The sequence below is a fragment of the Cibotium barometz genome, chromosome 7 (assembly GCF_041138505.1).
Source record: "Cibotium barometz isolate CiBa-2024 chromosome 7, ASM4113850v1, whole genome shotgun sequence".
In the NCBI taxonomy this organism is placed as follows: Eukaryota; Viridiplantae; Streptophyta; class Polypodiopsida; order Cyatheales; family Cibotiaceae; genus Cibotium; species Cibotium barometz.
Genome location: NC_141052.1, coordinates 34,318,113 through 34,334,726, shown reverse-complemented (window position 1 = coordinate 34,334,726; position 16,614 = coordinate 34,318,113). Strand labels below are relative to the sequence as shown.

The window sequence follows — 16,614 nt, the reverse complement described above, 5'->3', positions numbered from 1 at the left end:
GATCAGAAATTGATCTTAAATCAAGGGGCTTTTCAAGTTCGTATGCTTGTTGAGCTTGGCAAAGCAGCAGGCAAGACATTTATGCCTTGAATCCTCAAAAATCAGCTTGCAGTCAAGGGGCTTTTGCCCAATTTCTGTTCGGGACTGTTGTATGCAGTGTACAGGACTGTAAAAGTCTGATTTTCACTCATTTGGACAGCCAGGAGAGCATTTATTGCTACTGTACCTGCTGGTACAGATTTGGCACAGCTTTGTGCAAGTTTTGGCATGGCTGTACACTGTTTTGAGTGACCAAAAGGTTCAATTTCAGCTGCTGTACTTGCCGGTACATGGTCTCAGTGACACTCCTTTCATGCAGACAGCGGTTTGGTACATCATTGGTAAGCACTTGGTACTGCTGTACAGTACTTTGGAAGGGCAACAGAGCACATTTAAGGTGCTGTCCAAAATCTGCAGCAACCAGATTTTGGTGATTTCATCACATAAAGTGGGAGAAAAGTTGCATTCTTGCTTCCGCAGTGGGAGATAAAGCTTGGGAGAAAAACTGTGAGCACTTTGTGTGCTTTTGGGTGCAGTGTTTGCACATCTTGGGTGCAGTGTTTGCACATTTGCAGGGAGTCAGGCATTAAAGGTTGCATATTGCTATGGCAACCACAGGTGAGAGTTCTTCATTGCTTCACATCAAGAAGCTTGAAGGCTCGCATAATTATGATATTTGGCAAACCCAGTGCTACAATGTGTTGCTTCAGAAAAAGCAGCACAACCCTATCAAAGAAAGGGGTGTAATGCCCGCTTCTCTTACTGCTGAAGAGTGGGAAGATATGGATGAGCTGGCAAGATCTACCATCATGTTGTCTGTGTCAGACTCATTACTTTTCAGCATTCGTGAAGAGAAGACAGCTTGGGGAATGTGGCAGAGATTGCAGGACTTGTATGCCCAACAAAGTGCCTCAAGCAAAGTGTATTGGTTGAAGAAACTCATAGGTCTTCAGATGAAGGAAGGGGCGTCTATGACAGCCCATCTAAATGAGTTTAATGGTATTGTCAGCCAGGTCATTAATCAAAAGTTGGCAATGGACGATGAGTTTAAAGCCACTTTTTTGTTATGCACTTTGCCAGAGAGTTGGGACACATTCAGGACAGCCACTAGCAATTCGAATGCTATGCTGTCATATGCAGATGTTGAGGGTGCTCTTCTTCAAGAAGAGATGAACAGGAAAAACAACTCTGTTGGAAAGTCCAATGCAATGAATGCACGTGGGAGATCCCAGCAAAGGGGGAAAAGCCAAGAAAGGGGAAGAAGCAAGTCTCGCTCCAAAAAGGATTTGGAATGCCATTATTGTGGCAAGAAGGGACACATTAAAAAGCAATGCTACAAATGGAAAAATGATAAAAAGGAAAAGGGAAAAGGCAAAGACAAAGAGAAAGATGAAGCCAAAGATGTAAAGCCAAAGATGTAAAGCCAAAGGGCAAAAGTGGAGTCAAGATTGAAGAAATCAATGTGTCACATGCAGGTGGCAGTGAGGATGAGGTCCTATTTACTTCTTCACTTGATGCCCATTCACTTCTTACAGGTGGTCATGGTATGCACTCATGGATCATTGATTCAGGTGCCTCCTTTCATGTCACAGGTTGCAGAGACTTGTTTGTCAGGTACACTGCTGGCAATGAAGGAGTGGTTTACTTGGGTGATAACCATGCATGCAAGATTCTTGGCAGAGGTGATGTGAGGCTTGTATTTTCAGATGGCTCACAGCTTATGCTCCATGATGTCAGGCATGTGCCTGAGATCAAGAAGAATCTGCTTTCCAGCTTGATGATGCTGATTATGTTACCACATTTGGTAGTGGAAAGTGGAAAATTAGTAAGGTCTCACTGGTTGTTGCCAGAGGCTCTAAAGTGGACACTCTTTACTTTATGCATGCAGGTGTTTGTCACCATGCTAATGTAAATGCAACCGAGCTGCCGGAAATCTCTATGTGGCATAGCCGGTTGGGACACATGAGTGTCAAGGGAATGGAGCAATTGTCTCGTTTGGGTTACTTGCCTTCTCTAAAGTTTTCAAGTTTTCAATTTTGTGAGCATTGTATATATGGTAGGCAACTACAGTGCCCCCACAAGAAAGCTCTTGGATAGAAAGATGCTCAGTTAGAGCTTGTGCATACAGATGTATGTGAGATGCCTCAGCTTTCTTTGGGAGGGGCAAAATATTTTGTGTCTTTTATTGATGATGCCACACGCAAGGTGTGGGTTTATCCTCTTCATTTGAAGAGTGATACATTCTCAGTGTTTCAGAAGTTTGTTGCTCATGTTGAGAATCAAACTGGCAAAACACTGAAGGCTTTGTGTTCCGACAATGGTGGAGAGTATATGTCCAAACAGTTTCAGGACTTTTGTGATGCTAAAGGCATCAAGAGGGAGCTCTCTACTCCTTATGATCCTCCACAAAACGGGACAGCAGAGAGGATGAACAGGACCATACAGCAAGCTGTTATGACAGCCGTTCACCTTATAAACAGGTCGCCTAACACGAGGCTTGGTGGGAAAGTGCCAGAGGAAGTATGGACAGGGAAGCCTCCGTCATACAAGCACTTGAGAGTGTTTGGTTGCGTTGCGTACGTGCACATACGCAGGGAAATGCGCACCAAACTTGATCCTAAGTCTCACAAATGCATATTCCTAGGATATGGTGACAGAGGTGAAATGGGGTATAGACTTTGGGATCCCGTGAATAGAAAGATTATACGCAGCAATGATGTCATTTTTGATGAAACATGCATGTATAAGGAGCCTGCAAGGCAACAGGAGCCTGGCAGAGTCATCTTTGATGATGATGGACATCATGGACAACAACAAAGGGCTGTAAATCAGCCATTACAGCAGGAAAACCAGCCCTTAAATGGTGCTGAAAATGGTCCAAATGGACAGCCAGAGATGGGAGAAGATATCCCTATGGATATACCACAGTTAGAGGAGATACCGGGCATTATATTTCAGCCTTATGGCATGGAACAGGAGCCACCAATAGGTGATATGCAGGCTGGACAGCAACCTGCAAATGATGGTCATTGGGTACGGAGGTCCACAAGACCCTCCAGAGCCCCTGACAGGTTTGTTCCAGGGGTTGACTATTTGATGCTTACTGACTGTGGGGAGCCCTCATGTTACAAGGAGGCTTTACAGAGGGCAGACAAGGCTCTTTGGGAGCGTGCCATGAAGTCAGAGATGGATTCTCTGCATAAAAATGGAACTTGGAAGTTGGTGCATTTGCCTGCAGGCAAGAAGGTTTTGCCATGCAAGTGGGTATACAGGCTCAAAGTTGCACCAGATGCAAAGCCAAGATACAAAGCCAGGTTAGTGGCTAAGGGCTTCAAGCAGGAATATGGTGTGGACTTTGATGAGATCTTCTCTCCAGTGGTCAAAATGACCACACTTAGAGCTGTGTTAGCTTTGGTTGCACATGATGATCTGGACTTGATTCAGATGGATGTGAAGACTGCTTTTCTTCACGGTGAGGAGATATATATGCAGCAGCCAGAGGGTTATGCAGTCAGTGGAAAGGAGAAGCTTGTATGCAAGCTGAAAAAGAGTCTTTATGGGCTCAAACAGGCACCAAGGGAATGGTATCACAAATTTGATACATTCATGAAATCCCAGAAATTCAGGAGAAGTGACATAGATCACTGCTTATACACCAAGAAAGCTTTGGATGGCAGTCTATTGATCCTCATCTTGTATGTTGATGATATGTTGATTGCCGGGAAATCTCGTAAAGAGATGGATGCCTTGAAGCAGAGGCTGCATCAAACCTTTGATATGAAGGATTTGGGTGATGCAAATCACATCTTGGGTATGCGGATACTTCGGGACAGAAATCAACATGTGTTGTATTTGTCTCAGAAGGAATACATTGGCAAAGTCTTGCAGAGGTTCAATATGGACGGGGGGAAGAAGACTAGTACTCCTTTGCCTCCATATGTGAAACTCAGTGCTATGGACAGCCCACAGTCAGATAGAGACAGGGCTGATATGGCCAAGATTCCGTATGCTTCAGCTTGTGGCAGTCTCATGTATGCCATGGTTGCTACTAGGCCGGACATTGCATTTGCAGTGGGAGTGGTTTCTAGATACATGGCCAACCCTGGCAAGAAGCATTGGGAAGCAATGAAAGGTGTCATGAGATACCTGAAGGGCACACAGGATTTGTGCATTTGCTTTGGCAAACAGGATGCATTAGTGCATGGTTACACGGATTCGGATTATGCCGGTCATCCAGATAACCGGAAGTCTACTACCGGTTATGTGTTTACATTCACAGGAGGTGCTGTGTCATGGATATCCAGGATGCTGAAGTGCACAGCCTTATCTACTACAGAGGCCGAGTATATTGCAGCCACAGAGACTTGCAAGGAGGCATTATGGCTATCTCGGTTAGTGGTTGATTTGGGTTATACAGGGGATATTCCATTGTTGCATTGTGACAGTCAGAGTGCCATTCAGTTGGCAAAGAACCCTGTTTTTCATGCAAAGACGAAGCATGTGGATGTGAAGTATCACTTCATCAGAGAGGTGATAGAGAACAAGCAAATTCAGCTTGTTAAGATTCATACGGATGACAACCCGGCTGATCTGTTGACAAAGAGTTCGCCTCCGGAGCGGTTTGCTCATTGCAGACACTTGATGGGCATTGGATGAGGCCATTTTCAGCCTTGATATGGCCTTGTATATTATCATGTACATGCTGATTTTTCTTTTCCTTTACTTAAGGGCACTTTGCCTTTAAGTGGGAGGTTGTTGGGGTAAAGGCGTTATGCCCACCCTTATAGTGTGTACAAGCCCATAAGTTATAGTACATAGTACACTTAGTACTTTTAATGTACTAAGTGCACTATGTGTACTAGTGCAATATACATGTGTGATAGGGGAGTCACACACTCATGCCTCATGAGTTGACTTATCCCCACAACTCTCTCTCTCTCTCTCTCCCCTTGTTTTTCTCTGTGTATGTCTCCCACATAACCTAACCCTAATTCCTTCTCCCACACAGTAAATTTGGGCATTTTTGGGGCATTTTGGCATTGTGTACGCCATTTGCTGCTCTACTCAGTCGTTGGTGCATTGAGCTGCACATTCAGAGGATTGAGAGTGCAGGCATATTTGGGTGAACTGTATTCAGTGGAGTACAGTTGTTTTCAGGGTTCTTGCTATTGGGTTTTTTGATACACAGGTACAACATTGTGCGTAGGCATAATGGCAAATCAACAGCAGAGTGATGTATTTACGTATTTGTCTAAGGAAGACAAATTGGACGGCACGAACTACTCCTTGTGGAGTTTTATGCTGAAAAATGTGCTTGTGGCAAAAGGTCTTTGGGATTTTGTTAGTGGTGATGAACCACGTCCAGGTCCATTGGCTCCAGAGACTCCTCCCCAAGGGGGTGCTCGTGGACGAGGACAACAGGTACAGGCTCCAGGGCTGCCATTGCCTGTTCAAAGAACAAATGCTCAAAAGACATGGGATGCCAGGGATGCACAAGCTTTGTCACTCATTGCATTGTCAGTACAGAGGTCCATAATACCTCATATTCGTTCAGCTGGCTCTTCACATAATGCATGGGTGACTTTGGAGCAGATGTATGCTGCTCGTAATGAGGCTAGGATCTCATTTTTGAAAAGAGAGCTGGAAAATCAGAAAATGAATGAAGGAGATGATATGTCTAGCCACTTAAACAAGCTGCAGGATTTGAGAGAGCAACTCATCAATGTGGATGAGATTATTCCTGAGACACAGCTTGTGTCCACCATCTTGCACTCTTTGCCAAGATCTTACTTGGCTTTTCATACCTCTTTGAACCTCAGCATGAGGAATGCTGTTGAACCCCTCAAGTATCAGGAACTTGTTGCTCTCTTACTACAAGAGGAGCAAATGAGGAAGAATATGAATATGAACACAAATGCTGAACAAGCATTTACTACAGGTCAAAAGGGGAAAGGAAAAACTCAGCCAAAGAGTTCAAATCAAAATTCAGGTGATGGTGGTTCTTCACAGGATACCAAGAAAGGTGATGGACAGCCCAAGAAGAAGGGCAAATGTCATTACTGTAAAAAGCCAGGTCACTACATCACTGAATGTAGAAAGAGGATTGCCAAAGAGAAGGCAAAGGAAGCTGGGATGTCTGTTAATGATGCTTCTAAAGCTCCTCCAGAGACTACTTCTTTTGTTGAGGACAGGGATTACTGTTTTTATACATGCAGCTATGATGCCTCTTGGTCTTCACAGGCACTCAGTATGACAGAGCATGCATGTACTTGGTATTTTGATAGTGGTGCCTCAAAGCATATCACATCTCGCAGGGATTTGTTTAGTCATGTTGGCCCTGCCCCTGTTGGCAAAACTGTTCAGTGTGCCAACAATGCTTCATATCCAGTTCGTGGCATTGGGGATATTCAGCTTACAGCCACTGATGGCTCCATTCTCCGCCTTACAGATGCTTTATATGTACCAAGGATAAAGAAGAATTTGTTGTCCATTTCTTCTTTAGCACATTGCGGTATGCAAGTTCACTTTGATGATGATAAATGCATGGTCAAAGACAAAGCTAATGCCTTGACCTTGATGCTTACTGGTACATTATGTCATGGACTTTATCAGTTGGATGCATTTCAGCCAGTGGATCAGTCTGCTTATAATGCATTCACTCTTACTCCAGCTATGGTTGATGCGGAGTTATGGCATGCTCGCATGGGGCATGTAAATTTTGGTAGTCTTATGCTTATGCAGCGACATAACATGTTTACAGATCTACCTCTCATGGAGAAGCCTCCAGATCACATTTGTGAAGGATGTATTTTGGGAAAAATGCATAGGTTTTCCTTGCCACGTGATCAGGCTCTAAGAGCAACTGCAAAGTTGCAGCTTATACACAGTGATCTTTGTGGTCCCATGCAGACGAAGTCATTAGGTGGTTGCTTCTATTTTGCAACATTTATTGATGACTTCTCTCGTATATGCTGGGTCTATCCTTTGACACAGAAATCACAGATATATGATGCATTTTTGGCCTTTGTAGCACTTGCTGAGACAGAGTCAGGATGCAAGGTCCAGACTCTCCGTTCAGACCGAGGGGGGAATATATGTCACATATGCTGAATTCCTTTCTTGGGAGTAGAGGTATAAAACATCAGTATACTACTCCTTACACTCCACAGCAGAATGGGATTGCAGAAAGGAAGAATCGGTCACTCATGGAGATGGCCAGATGTATGCTAAAGGCAAAAAGGCTACCACATATCTTTTGGGTGGAAGCTGTCATGTGTGCTTGTCATATTTTGAATCGATGTCCCACAAAGGCATTGGTTTCTATTACTCCTTTTGAGGCTTGGCATGGCCGCAAGCCTTCTGTATTGCATTTTCGTATCTTTGGGTGACTTGCATATGCACACATACCCAAAGAGTTGAGGAGGAAGCTGGATGATAAAGCCACAAAATGCGTTTTTGTTGGGTATAGCCGTGAGAGCAAGGGCTACAGGTTATATGGCCCACTATCCAGGAAGATATTCACTAGTCGGGATGTGATTTTTGATGAAAAATCAGAAATATCCATGGCTGGTTATGAGGCAAATCAGGCTGAAAATGATGTGTTTGAAGGTCTACTACCTATGGAATTTCATTCCACAGTTGGTGATCCAACTAATGAGGGTACAGGACAGCCAACAAATGATGTAGGTGGTGCAGAAATTCAGCAGCAAAATGAGCCAGAAGCTGAACCAAATATGGGGCAGCAGGCACCACAGGTCAGACATATACCTAGATGGTATTTGAGGACATTAAAGGACAGCCATTTAGAGGGTCCTCTTGCTGGTCGTACTCGTAGGGAGACAAGGACCAATGAACATGCACACATCATGGATTTGAATCTGGTTATGGCAGCCAGTTTACAGGATGATGATGAGCCTGATTCATTTGTGGATGCACGAGATAATGTGCATTGGAACAAAGCCATGCAGGATGAGCTTGATTCTATTAAAAGAAATCAAACATGGGATTTGGTTGATCTGCCCAAAGGCAAGAAAGCAATTGGTACTAAATGGGTCTATAAGTTGAAAAGACATGCAGATGGATCCATTGACAGGTACAAAGCCCGTCTAGTTGCAAAGGGCTATGCACAGAAGAAGGGCATTGATTATGAGGAGACATTTGCTCCTACATCCCGTATGTCGACACTTAGGTGTGTCATTGCATTGGCTGCACATCGTGGTTGGGTTGTTCACCAGTTGGACATAAAGACTGCATTCCTACATGGGAACCTCGAGGAGGAAGTTTATGTATTTCAGCCCATGGGATTTGCAGAACATGGTCATGAGGGGAAAGTTTGCAGGCTGAAAAAGGCCTTGTATGGTTTGAAACAAGCTCCACAAGCTTGGTATGCAAAAATAGATGCTTTCCTACTCACTCAGGGATTTGTGAACAGTCCATCAGAAGCCACTCTGTATGTAAAGAAAGAAGAGACAGATCTGCTGGTCATCGGTCTTTATGTGGATGATCTCTTGCTCATGGGATCAAATGATGACAAAATTGCAGCTTTTAAGGAGATACTGCAACAGACATTTGACATGTCTGACTTGGGGCTTGTACATTACTATTTGGGCATACAGTTTGTGCAGGATAACAGAGGCATTGGGTTGTTGCAATCACGGTATGTTGCTAAACTTCTGGAGAAGTTTAAATTTCAGGATTGCAAACCTATTAGTACTCCTATGGAGCCTGGGAAAAAACTGTCACTACAAGATGACAGTATTTCCTTTGATGCCACTACATATGCTCAGGCTGTTGGGTGCCTCATTTACTTGTGTAATACAAGGCCAGATATTCAGTATGCAGTCTCTCAGTTGAGCAGATTCATGCATAGCCCGCGGTTGTCACATTGGCAAGCTGTGAAGCGTGTATTCCGTTATTTGCAGGGTACCTTGTCTCTTGGATTGCTTTATCCTGAAGGGGGTGACATGCAGTTATACGCTTACAGTGATTCAGATTGGGCTGGTGATTTTGATACCAGACATTCCACTAGTGGAAATTGTTTCTTTCTCGGCTCTTCATGCATTTCTTGGCTAAGCAAGAAACAGACCACAGTGGCCACTTCGTCTTGTGAGGCAGAGTGCAGAGCAGCCTACACTACTACTATTGAGTGTGTTTGGCTGCGTCGTCTCATGACTGATATGGATATTTCAGTGGAGGAGCCTATACCTATCTATACTGATAGTCAGAGTGCCATTGCTGTGGCCAGGAATCCTGTGTTTCATGCTCGCACGAAACACATTGAGATTCACTATCATTTTGTTCGGGAGAGACTCCAGGCAGGAGATATGAGTCTGATCTACTGTCCTACAGATCAGAATGTGGCAGACATCTTCACCAAGGCATTACCACGTCCGAAATTTGAAGCATTCCGTAGTGCTTTGAATTTGTTTCCTTTTGGTGGATGATGTACAGTGATCACATATCACTCCAGGGGGGTTTGTTGGGTTTTATGCTGTGTATGCACCCAGAGGAGTGCTAGTGATCATCAGTAGATTACTGGGGCACTTTTTACTTCAGTTAGTGGAGGTTTTTTCCCCCAGTTTAGCTCAGTTTCACTTATATGCAGTTTATAGGTGTTTTGGTCCACCCGGCACATTTTATGGCCGGACATGTGAACACATCTCTTTAGGTCACTATTATGTGACTATTGTACTTCACTTTTTTCTATCAAGCATAATACACTGAAGTCGTGTTCTCTCTCTCTGTTGGCTTCCACGCCTGTTTGAAGCTTCTCTAAACCCTAACCCTAACACCTCTGTTGCCTTCATTAATATTGCCTTTGCACAGGTTCAAACAGCCATTGAACGTTCTCAAGCAAAGCATAAGAAGGTTGCCAACAAGCATAGAAGACAATTGGATATCAAAGAAAATGATTTAGTATTGCTGAAATTTGAGAAAGCCAGGCTTAGTAAGAGACCTAGTAAGGAGGGAGCATGCCCTAAGCTCTCTACCAGGTATTATGGACCCTTCTAAGTGATCAAAAAGATAAATGATGTGGCTTTCCGGCTTGCTTCATCGGATCATTGGAAGATACACAATGCATCCCATGTGAGCCTCTTGCGCAAGTATGTGGGACCTCCACCTCTGGAACCAGCCCTAGAGGATCCACCGGAAGTGGATGAGCTAGAAGAGGTTTTGCAACCCAAACAAATTGTCTTTCATAAAGAGCGTAAACTTGCAGGTGGCAAACTACAAAGACACTATCTTATGAAATTCAAGAATTATTCTTCCATGGACGTAAAGTGGCAAGATGAAACTTACTTTCAAGAGTATCCGCCTAGAAGCATTTCAGTTGCGGTCAACCGTTTAGAAGTAGGGGGGATGTCACTATTTGGACATTCTCTACGCTTCAGGTTTATGGACGAGTTCCATAAGATGGATTGGCATGGTCGAAGACTTGTCAACACTAAGAGCCAGTAGGTTGGTTATGTGGGCTGGGGATATTGATCCGCACCCATATCCAGAATATGGTACCATGGGTTACTAGCTAAATGAAATGGAAAACTGTTCCATGGTGCATTCTTGCATTGCATTTATGCGTGTAAGGTTTTGTTGAACTTGTTTTCACATGAATTGTTTTGTTGCATGCATGAATTGTTCATGTAGTTCATGAGTTGGGGACGCTCTCTTGTGAACCATGCTAGTGAAACTGTTTTCTGACCTCCCTTGTGGGATGTAGACAGGTGATAAGTATACTACTTCTCTCTATGTTGCTTATTTTATGAGCAAATGGCAAATTTTTCTATTTTGAAGGTCCAAACTTTAATACGTGTGTCCGTCCTAGTTATAAGTGAGTTTGGACGTCCACACTTCATTGAAGTTCGGGCGGACAATTCATAAAAAGGTTGGACCGATTTCCACTCCAGGTCGGCCAAGCACATATTCAGGCGCCCTTTTCTACATGTTATGAGCTTTGGGCAGTCTCCCACATGTCAAGAGGAGGGATGCATTGGATGGGTGGCCCAATAGGCACCCTTCACTCATCCTCTACACGTTGGGAAAGCTTAACGTCCCTCTCTCTCCTCTCTCTAGAAGTGGGCACCGTAAACAAAAGGGCAACTGTACACCGAAAAACTTATCAATCATGAAAAATGAAAATACATATAAGCATGCCAGACAAAAAGAGATGACAAATCTGCACAATATACCACACTAGGGGCCAGAAGATGCGCTGACCTCCCCCCTTTATGGTTAGATTACCAAACAACTTTGCGGGTACCCAGGGTTCACCACTAGCTGCACCTGTTTCTTCCAATACAATATGAAAACGAGAAAACATATCATAAATTGAATTTGCTGATAATTCTCAACACAAGTGAGCATTCGCGGCATAAAGCATATGTAGGACAACTATGGACAGCCCATAGCACTCCCACATGAGCCCGGGACAGCTTTGCATCTTCATCTTCCTCATGTCTGGCTCATAGAACTAGTCGACCAACCTTATAGGGCTGTTAGCAACAGTCGACCAGCTCTCAAAAGCCACAGAAGGGAACACACATTCCAGGAACACTCCGATTAGCAAAAGATGACTCTCCCTCAAATCGGCCAGCTTTCTCCCCTTTTTGTGCCCTGACCAACAGCTTTTTTAAGAGCTGTAAACAGGCGGCCAGCAACAAGAAAGGCTCCCAGGAGTAGTCGACCAACTTCTACCATACACGTGGATGGTTTCCGTCGCAATGGATGGTGAGAAAAGGCTGCCCACAGCTGCAAAAACTGGTCGTCCAACTCCCATGCACCTAGAAAAGCAGGCGCATCTCCAAATCTGAGTTTTTTGCCAGTAATAAGAGCTCCCTACCGAAAATAGCTCAAACGTGTGCTTTTTGGGTCCAAAAAGTCATGCACACACATGAGTGCAGTTAGACTGGAAGAAACAGATCTCCAAGATAGCTAGTCCCAGAGAATTTCATCATGTCAGGCTCCATGAGCCATACATGTACACCATGTCAGGCTCCACAAGCCACACATGTACTATCATGTCAAGCTACACCAGCCATACATGTACTGTCATGTCAAGCCCCATATGCCACACAGACACACCATGTCAGGCTACACCAGCCATACATGTATGTCATGTCAGGCTCCACATGCCACACATGAACAGTAGAAAAATAGAAGCTGTAAAGAATTTTGTGACAGGCACCAACCATATGAGGGGTTCATTTTTGCACACACACACACACTTATGAAAAAGCTGATTTTTTTATTTTTCATGATTCCCATAGCCATGAAAGCTTGAGAAATCTTGTCTTCTACTCATGTAGTCTCCATATAATCACCAATTTGCAAAATTCCTCTTCTATTCATGAATATGGAGCCTCCTAAGTTTTCTATCGCCCCCAAATTTTTTGTAAACCCTAATTTGCTAGAAACCCTAATTTTGGGGCAGCCATAGTACATTTATAGCCCTTTGCTTTGGGCATCTTTTGCACCCAAAAGCCCCAATTTTGGAGTCGAATATCTGCTGAAAACCCTAATTTCAGCCAGGAGTGAAAATGGACCCTTGAAAGCATGGACATCAACCATACGATGGTTGTACTCAAAAGGCAAGAAGCAGAATTGTGGTAAGAGCTCATTTAAGCTCTCTTTCACATACTCAGGATCCGAATACTAGTCATTATGGCGCTATGTCTCAATCTTGGCACACATAATGTTTGTGTATGGATGCCAATGGACCATAGTTGCATTTGATTAGCTATGCGGGATCGAGGAGTGAGACTGTGAAATCAAATAGAAGCTATGGAAGCAATCAACCCCATCAACAACCATGTTTGCAATGCTGTTTTTGTTTGCAAGAATGCCTATGGACAGTTTGGCATGTGTTGTAACAGGAACCTTGATAATACTATCTATTACAAGGGAGGCCCTTTCCGGCCCTAATACACAGTCCAAGTGATTTCAATTCCAGTGTTGTTAAGCTTCATTTTGTGGTGCCATTTTCAACTTATTTAATTGTATTAATTGCTGAAGTGTAAGGCAAGATCGTGCTCAACCCCAAACGGAGGAGTCTCAGAGCTGCTCTGCCAACTGCTAACTTTTGCAATGTCAGATCTTCATCTTTTCTTCAACATTGTATTAACCCTATATGACCAAAAAAGACTTTTAAGGACGAACTGACACCAGTTGGATTCAATTGTTGTGCTTAAAGGGCCACCGCTTCTTTGCCTCTTTCCTCAAGTCTAGCAGTCAATTGATCAAAACTTTTTTGGAAACGAGGTCCATCTACTCGCTCTCACCCACCGCCTAGTTCATCCGACCAACCCAATTCACACAAGCTGCCCACCCTCCTCTGCCCTCCTATCAAAATTTAGGACTTTTTAGGGAAAAAAATCAAGTCACAAAATTGGCATCTTGCAACATTAATTCTAGCAATTGACCGGTACTACTCTCTATCCCTACACTTGCTTTTTCATTACATTTGCGGGTTTATAGCCATCAATGAGCTACTAAGCAACCTTATTGGTTGCATTAAGTAGACATTACTGTCATGTGCACAGAGTGTATCTACCATGTGCAGCACGCACACAAGACTAGCTTCAAGGCTTAGGGTAGCTTGGAGCTAGGCAAGCTGATTGGCTAGCTAGGCTAGGGATGGACTGACGAGCGGGTGCCCATATGTGGACGCCAGCCAAGAGTCTATAAAAGCGTGGCCAAGGCCAGTCAGTTAGTCAGATTCTCGCGAGGTTATGCGAGAGCTCTCTGGTTAGGAGCCTAGATCTAGTGCAGACGTGCACCTGCTTCGTGCAGCCAAGGCCGACAGCAATCTCAAGGGTAGCTTCGTGGCGGTATGGGACGTCATGGAGTAGAGACTGGTAGCTAGTTAGCTCAGCTCGTGGCTCGATGGGGACAACCAGGACTTGTGGGCTTTGCCCACGGCTATCATGGTTGGGTGGTGAGTCATACTTGCACCCCCTTCACAGTTTATGGCTTTGTTTTTCAAGTTTCGGGTCTTGTTTCAGGATTGCTCTATGAGGAGATCTTGGGGTTTTGACAATTGCATTAGCGGTATGTTTGGACACTTCCAATGTGTAGGTCAGAGAACTTGTTTGCAGAAACAATGGCTGGCAATGATGTATTTGGCATGCTTACAACGGAGGACAAACTGGATGGGACAAATTACCCATTGTGGGCATACATGATAAGGCTTGCCAAGGGTTGTGCCACTACACTCACTTTATTGATGAAGGGCAATCCCAACACATTCTCATTTGATGAGTTGGTGTCTTTACTCCTACATGAGAAACAATCCAGGGTGAACGAGTGTGGCATAAGGCATGGGATCAAGCCTTTGTTGCCCAAGAAAAGGGAAAAGGCAAAGCATTTATTACCAATGGCAAGAAGCCTAAGGGTGGTTTGGCTACCTCTTCTAGTAAAGATGCTAACAAGGGTGAAAATGAGAAGCCCAAGAAGAAGGGCAAATGTAACGACTGTCGGAAGCCAAGTCACTACATTAATGAATGTAGGAAAAGGCTTGCAAAAGAGAGAGAGAAAAAAGATTCGGGTATGTCTATGGCCGATGCATCAGCACCTAGTGCTAAAAAGAAGGAATCTGCTAACTATGCTCAGGATGAATGGGTATTGTAGCTATAATCTTCTCTTTATGATGCATGCATGTCGATGGTAGATACACATCAATGGTATCTCGACAGTGGTACTAGCAAGCACATTACGCCACAGCGCCACTTGTTTACTTCATTGGCAAATGCACCCAAGGGAAGTATTGTTACATGTGCCAACAACTCCTCTTATCCAGTCAAAGGAGTTGAGAAGACTGTGCTCACTACTACCAATGGTTGGACAATCACGCTCTCCAATGCATTGTATGTGCCATGAATAAAAAAGAATCTCCCAACCATTGTTGGGTCCGGCATGGCTGTCCGGTTTGTAGATGACAGATGCACTATACATGATTGCAATGATGGAGATCTTATTGTTGCCCCGGGTACTTCATGTCATGGTCTTTACATGCTTGATGTATATGAGAGAGCTGCACATGATGCTGCTACCACGTCTAGCACGACAGATGCTGAGCTATGTCATAATCAGTTTGGACATTTGAACTTGGGTAGTCTACTTCACCTTCAAAAGCATGATATGGTTTCTGCTTTGCCTCCACTTGCAGCACACCCATCAAACATGTATGTGAGGGTTGCATATTGGAAAAAATGCATCGGACACCATTTCCCAAAGATGGTTCAGTGAGGGCTGTCCAAAAATTACAGGTTGTACATAGTGATGTATGCAGTCCGATGAGGACTATCTATTGCTTTGGGCATTCACTTCACACAACGTGATGATGGGATTGTCTTCATGCAGTCGAAGTATACACAAAGACTACCGAAAAGGTTTAGTCTTGAGGGGTGGTACCAAACAAGTCCCTCAATGAGTAGAAGCCCACTCCCAAGGTAAATTAGAGAGAAACTTGCGGACAAAGGGGCTTTGAGGTGTTGCCTGTGCCCACACGATTATCCTAATGTTGCCTATGTAAGGCAAGGGAAGAGGAGGAGGAGGTGCATGTGTGCATGTGTGTGTGTGTGTGTGTGTGTGTGTGTGTGTGTGTGTGTGTGTGTGTGTTTTCACATTAAAAAAGTGTGTGTGTGTGTGTGTGTGTGTGTGTGTGTGTGTGTGTGTAAGGGATGATGCTTCTCCAAACAAATGTAATGCTTGCATGAAAGTCTACTTTGTTGCCTCTCAAACAAGCAGACTGGCATGCTTTCTTGTGGCCGGGAATTATATGCCAGCATCATGAGATAGTGCGCCATTTAGGTTATCCTTTAGGCTAGAATATTTCTTTTAAAGATGCCAGACATTGGGTTATGCAAAAACTTCATGTCAAGCTGGATTACTGCCATTTATCTACATGGCCTTTGCATGTTCACCTCGGAATTGTGCAATCAATTCTTATGGCATACATATGTTTTTCCTCCCACTTTGGGTGTGGACAAAAAGACAACTTAATTCTTTTATATCTCAAGTGATGGAAGTCTTTTGGAAGACTTCTAACCAGAAAAAAGGCTTGAGTCTGCTGAAATCTGATTGTATTTACTCCCCCAAAATGCGTGGTGGGCTGAATATTCTCAATATTCATTATCATATCTTGGCCAAAAAAGGCACTATGCTTTCCACATACTTTGCACAGAGTCAACCATGTACTTCAATGATCTCTCACATGTGTCGAAACTTTAAAGTTGACTCTTTTGGTAAATGGAAGCTCACTCCCTGTGAGATTTTGGTAGGTCATGTGACTGCAATGCCCTTATTCTTACTCAACTGATTAAAGATTGGCAAAAGATTCTACAATATCTTCATCGGTCGAGCAAAACCCCAGAGATGGGAAATTCTCTACGACAAGAAAGTCTACATTGGAGTCCAGCATTTGATCATCCAATTGCTTTGCACTCTCCAAGAAAGGCATACTTCCTGTCCACAAAGGTGTGTCAAGATGTCATCACCAATGAAGGAAGAGTAATGTCTTTTCCAAAAGCACAGCAACGTTGGCATTTGGGCATGCATTGCGGACCAATTTGGACACTAATT

At 43.9% G+C, this 16,614-nt stretch overlaps 1 protein-coding gene across 12 annotated transcripts in view; it reads right to left on the bottom strand.

Annotated features, from left to right (window-relative positions):
* Positions 1 to 16,614, bottom strand: part of LOC147636910 (dihydrolipoyllysine-residue acetyltransferase component 3 of pyruvate dehydrogenase complex, mitochondrial-like) — an 83,410-nt gene that overhangs the window by 32,027 nt on the left and 34,769 nt on the right. The gene's annotated exons all lie outside the window — the stretch shown is intronic.